We start from the raw sequence: 9007 nt of genomic DNA on the forward strand, positions 1-9007 counted from the left end.
TGAACCTGAGATTCTAGAATCCTGAGTCTGAGCATCCTCCTGAGAATCTCCCATACCTTCTTCCGGCACTCTGATTCCCAAACTGACATCCCTTCTCTGAACATCCATCTCTACTTCCCTCATACTAGCTGACATCCTTCTTGGAGCCATTCCTTCTCTACTTGCATCAAAAGACCTTCCAGGGTCCCTTGATGTTCCCCATCTGCTGACTCCCCACGACTGCGCTCTTGGCAGAGCAGGGGAAAAGGTGTCCATACCTTCCCTCTCAGATGGAACTCTAGTCGATTCCACAGATCGACGAGCACCTCGCATTCTGGCTCCTCTGAAGAACAACACACAAGCATACAATCAAGCATTAGCATCATACGGTTCATATGAAAACACATGAACCTGCAACATACATAGCATACATAGCATATCGTACATAACATTAATGCACATGCATAACATCATGGCATTTCACATCATCATTCATAGAAGACAGGACTGGACATCCTATCCTAGTGGACATGATTCCTTCCTATTGTGCTTGCCCTTCTATGACTTCTAAACCAACCTCTTTTCGATGCGGGCTATCTCTAATCCTTAAGCATCTTTGCTCAACACACCGTACTGATGAGGAACCAGGCTCTGATACCACTCTGTAACGACCCGAAAACCGATACCCCTCTATAACGGCCCGAACCGCTACCGGCGCTAGGATCCAGATCGGCTTAAGGCCGCCGGGACCCGTAGCAAGCCAAACATACATCCTATCACCTGGTCAAATCCCATACATGATCAAAACTTTAACATAAAAACTAAAACATCTGATGTAAATACCGAGCTTGACTTGTATGCAACATAACTGAAAACATAAAGAACCCCCTACTAGAGCCCTCATCAACACTCTAGCTAGGTCAACATAACATACATCAAGCTGGGATTACATCCAAAGAACTAGAACCTAACCTGTGCATGCATCAAACCACAAACATAAGACCTCCTCTAGGGTCCTCATCAAACACTAGCGTGGTAAACAACACATGCCACAAGATTAGTTCAAACACAACTCCACATTAAACCAATACATACATCATGTATTAAACAGGGACTAACCAAGTCTTAGGGCCAAGCACAGTTCTAATCCATAAACATAACTCCACTTCACTTTACATTACATTCTCTTACAAATCATTATATCAATTTATAATACATGTCCACACTAAAAGTACTAGTCTAATACTATTACAAGCATAACCTTGACTCTTGAGACTTCCCGATCAACCTCATACCTGCAACACTGGGGTTAGGGGAGAGGGGTGAGCTAAAAAGCCCAGTGAGTAGAAACAAAGAAAACAGTTCATTAACTACATGCTTTCATGAAATACGTCACAGCACAACTAAATCATATCACAGATTGGACCCAACCACCAATATTCCTTCCAGTCTCAGTATGCCTGGCCCGGCCGGGTCTTACAACCTTCGTATGCCTGGCCCGGCCAGGTCTTACAACAACTGTATGTGTATGCCTGGCCCGGCCAGGTCTTACAACATCTTTAGGGCTAGTGGGGTCGTCCTTGGTCCAATCTCCATCAACAGTAAATAATGCAATGCTTCATATTCGTGTAACTAGTGCAATCAACCTATTACATATAAACATGATGCATGAGCATGCTTTAGGCATTTGATTTCTTTAAAATGAAAGATTAAGTTAGTTCTACCCACCTCTGGCAGACGCTGAACTGACTCTGCAACTGCTAACACTGATGGCCTCCTCGGTCCCTCGAGTCCGATCCTCTTGAAGATCGAGGGTTTGTGCGAGCTCTAACTTGGGGATGGGAGAAACCAACTCCTTGGGTCTCCAAGTTCCCAAAACTTGATCTAAGCTTGAAAACTCTGAGCTCGAGAATGGGGAGAAAACTCACCCATTTTCGATCTGAGGGCTCTTTATAGGTGGCCTGGTCGAAGACCTTCGGCAGCCTAACGTGCCCCCTAAACTCATGCATGTTCGGCGGCCGAACTTGAGGTTCGGCGGCCGAACCTTGGCTCATTCAAACAAAGCTTTCGGAGGCCAAAAGTGCTCCCAAAACCTTTCCATGTTCGGCGGCCGAACTTCACTTTCGGCGGCCGAACCTGGCAAATGCCTCCTTAGTCTTTTCTTTTCAAAACTCAATTCTTTTTCATTTAAAACCATGAAATCAGTAAAAACCTTTTAGAAAACACATTTTACCCCTCTAGAAGCCTCTAGCATCTTCAGAATTCCAGATTCCAACGGAGATTCCGCCGGAAGGTAGGGATTCCGATGCCGGAATCTAGCCGGGTATTACATGCATATAAAACAAGTAGGGGAAGGCTGGGCAGAGGACTTTCGGCAGATTCAAAGGTCGAAGGTCCCTCACAGATCCAAAAGTCAATAACTTTCGGGGGCAGGTTTGGCGGCCTAAACCCCTTCACAGATCCAAAAGTTAGTAACTTTTGGGGGCAGGTTCAGCGACCAAAAGGCTGCCTCTACCTACAAATTTGGCGGCCAAACCTGGGTTCTCCAGCAAGGCAGAACTCGATTCTGCCCTATACATGCAGCCTCCAAAACACAACTAAACTCACATGCAAAGGTCTCACAGCAACTAGAACATACTTGACATGCACAAAATACCTCAAAAACAAGCTCTAACTCCACATGCAACAACAGAAACCCAAGAGAACACCTTCATCATGAAAATCAACCCTAAAACTCTAGAGTAAACTAACATGCATCAACAGCCCATTAAACCCTCAAAACACAAGTTAAAAACCTTTCAAAACATATGAAGATCAGGGGTTTAAACTTACCTCTTGAAGACACAACAGTGACAACAACCCAAACTTGGAGAAGAAGGGAAACAATTTTCGGAGGTCTCCAAGGTTTGAAACTCTAGATTTAAACTCAAATCTTCAAAAACAAGGGAAAGCTCATGAATTTTATGAGGAAATTGAAGAAATCTTAACAAGGACAATAAGGGAAGGGCATGAACTTATCTCTGCCTGAAAATGGAGAAGATTTTCTCTGATTTTCAGGCTGAAGGCCCTTTATAGGTGGCTGGAGAAGCCACATTCGGCGGCTGAACCTTTAAGCCTTGCCAAAACTCAAATTTTCACCTTATGAAAACCCCATTTTACCCTTCTAAATATTTGGGTTTTGAGATTTCGGATTCCAATGGAGATTCCGCCGAAAAGTAAGAATTTTGACGCTGGAGTTTAGCCAAGTATTACATGAAGGCTCAAAGACTCGCTAAGGCTTGAGAGCTTAGAAGCCTAGAAGGCTGGAAGGCGAGGGTAGCCTAAAAGCTTAAGGACTCGCCAGGACAATGGTAGCCCAGATGCAGAAGTTTAGAATGCCTGGAAGCTCAGAATGTACAGATTCCTCAAAGTGCTCGGAAGGTCTAAAACACAGATTCTTTAAAGAACTCGAAATGTCTGAGAGGATAAAAAGGAACAACGACGTTTTGTTTTTCCTCCTTCATTTAAAAGAATTAAGGGGTTTTTCAGTTTTTTACATTAGAAACTAAGGTCTTTGAGCCTGATATTTAAAGAGTAGATGTCCCTCTATTTTGTGTGTGAAAAAGTGTGAAAAGTGCATAAAGTGTGAAAAGTGCATAAAGTGTCAAAAGCACTATGATTATTGTTTTTCTCTGCCATTGTTGATTTGTAATCGAGCTTATGCTCGTGTGTGGTTGTTCTCTCTTTGTAACTTTTCATGAATAAAGGATTTCCTCTTTCGAGACGTAGGATGATCCTTTCAAAAGATTGATCCGAACTCGCAAAACTCTCTGTGTTCTTCTTCTTCTTTGTTTTTTCCTCTTTCTTTTCTTTATTTTATTATTTTATGTTACATAGCTCACTAGAGATCGGAGTTACAATCTCAAAGTAACAACAAGTGATATTAGAGCAAGGTTTGTGAGCAGGAAGGTTCATCACCGGTCAATTTTCTTGAAGTCTGGTTGAGAAAGAAATGGCGTTGATGATGCAGAAACTTGATGTTGAGAAGTTTGATAGAAAAGGAGATTTCATGCTTTGGAAAGAAAAGATCGAGATAAGTCTCGAGATCATGAGGCTGCAAGATGCTCTTAATGATGATTAAAAAACATGGAATCTTGAGGAAGAGAATGAATCAAAGAAACTAAGAACTCTAGTCCAGAAAAGAATTCTTTCTTTAACTCCAGAAACCTCAGAATCTTCTGGGCTGCTTCAATCATCACCTCGGATCAATAAGCAAGATTCAAAGGGAAAGAGATAAAGGAGTCGGTCAAATGGTCAAGAAGAGAAAGGAGTAAGAAGGTTAGGAACTTGATAATTCTCGGATTAGATTCTCATAAAAGTGATCCATGAGAAGACTGCTTTTGGAATCTGGAGACTTCTGGAGAAACTCTACCTAGAACAAACTTTACCTAATAGAATGTATCTGATGCAGAGTGTTTCGAGCTTCAAGATGGACGAGGGCAAGACCATTGAGGAGAACTTGGACATTTTCCAGAAGATGTTGTCCGACTTGCAGAATCTGCAGGTTAAGGTGAAGGAAAATTTCCAAGCAGTGTATCTGTTGAATTCTTTACCTCCCCCTTATGAACAGTTGAGGGAGGTTCTGAAGTATTCAAGAACCAGTATCACGGCTGAAGAGGTGAAGACTACAACAAGGTCCAAAGAAGCAAAACTCAATGCTTGAAATGGTACAAGAAATTAGGGTGAAGTTCTGGTAGTAAAGGGAAGATTTGAGTATAGAGACAATAAGAACAGGGGTAAGAGCAAATTGAGGGCAAGATCGAAGTCCAAGAGCAAAGTTGAATGCTGGTATTGTGGCAAGAAAGGTCACTTTAAGAAGGACTGCTACTCGAGATAAAACAATCAGAAGGGTTTTTAGAATGAGAAGGGTGAAGTAGCAACCGCAAACAATAATATGCAAGATTCTAAAGTTTTGACTGTAAAAACTTCAGAGGTATTGTCCACCACTGAGTCAGACATTAAAGAACAGTGGATATTGGATTTAGGCTGCACATTCCACATGACCCTGAGAAAAGAATGGTTTGCCACATTTGAAGAAAGAGATGGAGGCAGAGTCAAGATGGGAAACAACACAACCTGCGACGTCAAAGGAGTCAGAATAGTATGGATCGTGATGCATGATGGCTCGACTATGATGTTAACTCAAGTGAGGTATATTCCTGAACTCAAAAGAAATATTATTTCTCTTGGTGGACTTGAATTGTAAGATTGCTGGTACAAGGCTCAAAAAGGCATAATGAAGATTGTCAAAGGTTACAGAGTTATAATGAAAGGAGAGCTGAAAAAAGATCTATATATTTTGCAAGGCAAAATGATTTCTAGTGAAGCAAATTCATCCGAGGCTACTTAGAATCAAACCTGCCTTTGGCACAACAGGCTTAGACACATGATTCAGAAGGGAATGGAGACTCTAGTAAAAAAGAGTATGCTTCAAGGTACTAATCTATCATGTCTAAGTTTCTGTGAAAATTATATCTTTGGTAAATCTCATAGGTTGTCCTTTGAGACCAAAAAGCATACAACAAAGAAAATTCTTGACTACATTCACTCAGACCTATAGGAATCACCAAATATTCCTTTCTCTCTATCAAAGTGTTAGTATTTCATCTCCTTTATTGATGCTTACTTGAGAATTGTTTGGATTCACTTTCTAAAGTCGAAGGATAAAGCTTTTGAGAAGTTTGTGGAATGGAGATGCTTAGTGGAAAATCAGACAGGAAAGAAGATCAAGACGTTGAGGATAGACAATGGTCTTGAATTTTGTAATCAAAAGTTTAATTCATCTTGCAGGAAGTAGGGAATCCAAAGGAACAAAACATGTGCTTATACACCATAGCATAATGGTGTTGCAAAAAGGATGAATAGGATAATAATGGAAAAGACTAGAAGCTTGCTCAATGAGTTGGATTTATCTCAAAATTTGTGGGCTGAAGCTGCATCTACATGTGTGTACCTGATCAATAAGTCCCCACCTACTGCTATTGTAATACCCGACTAGACTCCGGTATCGGAATTCCTACCGTCTGGTGGAATCTTGGATGTCGGAAGCCTCTAGTAGGGTAGAAACATGTTTTTATAAAATGTTTTAAGGTATTTCATGGTTTTAAGTATGAAGATTTAATGAGATGTTTTAATGTTTTTGATGATTTTGAATGAAAAGGAAATGAGTTTTTGAATAAAAACAACCTCGGAGGAAAGCTCAGGTTCGGCCGCCGAACATGCATGCGTTTTGGAGGCACGTTAGGCCCCCGAAAGCATGAGTGAGGGAAGTCCAGGTTTGGCCGCCGAAAGTCAAGTTCGGCCGCCGAACATGGCATGCATGCGGAAGCACTTTCGGCCCCCGAACGTGGCCTGGCCAGCCACCTATAAAAGGGTCACTTAGCCGAAATGGGCGAGCTTTCTTCCATTTTCGGCCATAGCTAGCTTGCGACCTCCCTCTCCCCAGATCTTGTGTTCTTTCTCCAAATCTCCTCCATTTTTCTTGAGTTTTCACCTCTCATTGCAAGTTTTGAGCATTTAAGACAAGTTTTGGAGCTTTGGGAACTCAGGAGCTCATTTGCTTGGATCTCCGAGTTTAGGTCGTCTCTCTCTCGATCTTCAAGAGGTAAGAGCCGATCTTAAGCTCATTATATGTTTTAAGTAAGATTTAAGTTGTTTTATGGGGTAGAAAGGCATGTGTAGGTTTTTAGTGAGTTATGGATGATTTTTGAGTTTATGCAAATGTGGCTTGCAAATGCTTGTGTATTTGTGTTGTAGTTGGGGTTTAAGGTAGTTTGAGACCCCTAGGAGCTTGTATGCATGTTTTGGTTGAGTTATATGAATGTTGGAAGAGTTAGGAGGCAAATGTGCATAAAGGAGCCAAGTTTCTGCCCTTTGGCAAAAACCAGGTTCGGCAGCCGAAGGCACTTTCGGCCGCCGAACATGGCTGGGGAGGCAGGCCTTTCGGCTGCCGAAGTTGCCCCCGAAAAGAGACTTTTGTCTCTGTCTGGGAGTTTCGGCCGCCGAAGGTGCCGCCGAACATGCATGAGTTTCGCCTCTGTCTGGGAGTTTCGGCCGCCGAAGGTGCCGCCGAACCTGCCTGACTTTTGGCTCTGGAGGGACTTTCGGCCGCCAAACCTGCCCTGTCCAGCCATTTCTTGCATGTTTTTATGTAGTTGTTTTATGATGTTTTTAGGGGGTTTTTGGGGAGTATATTAGAGTTATGTTTATGTATGTTTGGTCCCACATTGGAGTCCACCTGTGTAGGTTCGGACCCGAGGAACCGAGGACCCCAGCAGTGAGCCAGCTGCTACAGAGTTTATCAGAGCTAGCCAGAGGTGAGTGGAATAAACCTTAAGTTTTTAAATAAATGAAATATGAATTTTGAGCATGATCCATGCATCATGAATGCCATGAGATATAGTAGGTTGTTTGCATTAGTATTCACGAATATGTTGCATTGCATTTATGATGTTGATGTGGATTGGTTATTGGATGATCCTTTAGTCCTCATATGGCATGATGATGTTACGGCATGATATGGTATGGAAGTCCAGGTTGTACCCATTCTACGTCCCTGGCACGATGTAAGAGAAAGTCCAGGTTGTACCCATTCTACGTCCCTGGCACATTGGTATGTTATGATATGTTATGATAAGAGAAAGACCGGTTGTACCCATTCTACGTCCCGGCACAGTTGGACTTTGTAGAGGACTATTGGTGACAATACCATCCGAGATGTGATTTGTTGTGATGTGTTGCATTACATAATGGCATGAAATTTTAATATATGATTTCACTATTCTGCTCACTGGGCTTTGTAGCTCACCCCTCTCCCCTAACCCCAGATGTGCAGGTACAGGGTAGACTAGGAGGTTAGCCAGAGTTTTGAAGTATGTTTTTTGTAATAGTTAGATTGTGGACATGACAATTGTACTATGATGTAATGTAAGAGATTACAGTATGTTATGTAATGAGGTATATTGAGGTTATAGATGTGCTTGACCCTATGAGTATTGTTATCCCTTTTGATGCATGATCTTAGATTTTGATGATACAGATGTTAGCCAAACTCAACACATGTATATCGCCCTTTGGGGCATTGATGAGATCCCATAGAGGGGTCAGGTTATGATGATTATGTATATGTTCAGTGCATGCACAGGTTGAGTTTGGTGTATGAGAAATGAATGAAAGAAAAGTTTTAAATTTTTATGTATGTTGTTGATCATGTATGGGATTATACAGGTTTCCAGGATGTATGTTTGGCTTGCTACGGGTCCCGGCGGCCTTAAGTCGACCCGGATCCTAGCGCCGGTAGCGGTCCGATTTTCGGGTCGTTACAGCTATAGAGTTAAATGTTTCAGAACAGATGTGGTCAGGGATTGGGCTTTCCTATTCACACTTGAAGAGGTTTGGTTGTGTGGTATACATCCATATAGACTAGAATAAACTGTTGCCAAGAGCAAGAAAGGAGATATTCATTGGATATCCTTAAGGAATCAAAGGTTACAGGATCTAGTTGCTAGAGGAGAAGAAGTGTGTCATTAGCGGAGATGTCAAATTCAATGAAGAACAAGTGTTCAAGGATTTGCAGGAAGAGCAGGTGGAAGAGGTTACAGGGCAAATCTCAGGTAAGGAAACTGTTACCCTTCAAGTTCATACTTTGCAAAACAAGAACAATGAAAGGACTAAAGATCAAGGTGGAGTTCCTGTGAAAACAATCGAGGATTCATCAGGATCTAAAGAGAAGGACATCTCTTCAGATGATGAATCCAAGAACACTGAAGATGCAGAATTTGGACAAAGGCTAGAGGAAGAGATGGATTCCTAACAAGAAGATCTTAGTGATTATATGCTTGCAAGGGATAGAGGTAGAAGAGAAATTAAACCCCCTTCAAGATATAATGAGGCTAAGATTGTGGCTTTTGCTTTCACATCTGCAGAAAAGATCGAAATCAAATAACCAAAGTCATATCAAGAAGCCAAACAATCTAAACACTGGAGAAAG

Source organism: Manihot esculenta, chromosome 7, assembly GCF_001659605.2.
Source record: "Manihot esculenta cultivar AM560-2 chromosome 7, M.esculenta_v8, whole genome shotgun sequence".
In the NCBI taxonomy this organism is placed as follows: domain Eukaryota; kingdom Viridiplantae; phylum Streptophyta; class Magnoliopsida; order Malpighiales; family Euphorbiaceae; genus Manihot; species Manihot esculenta.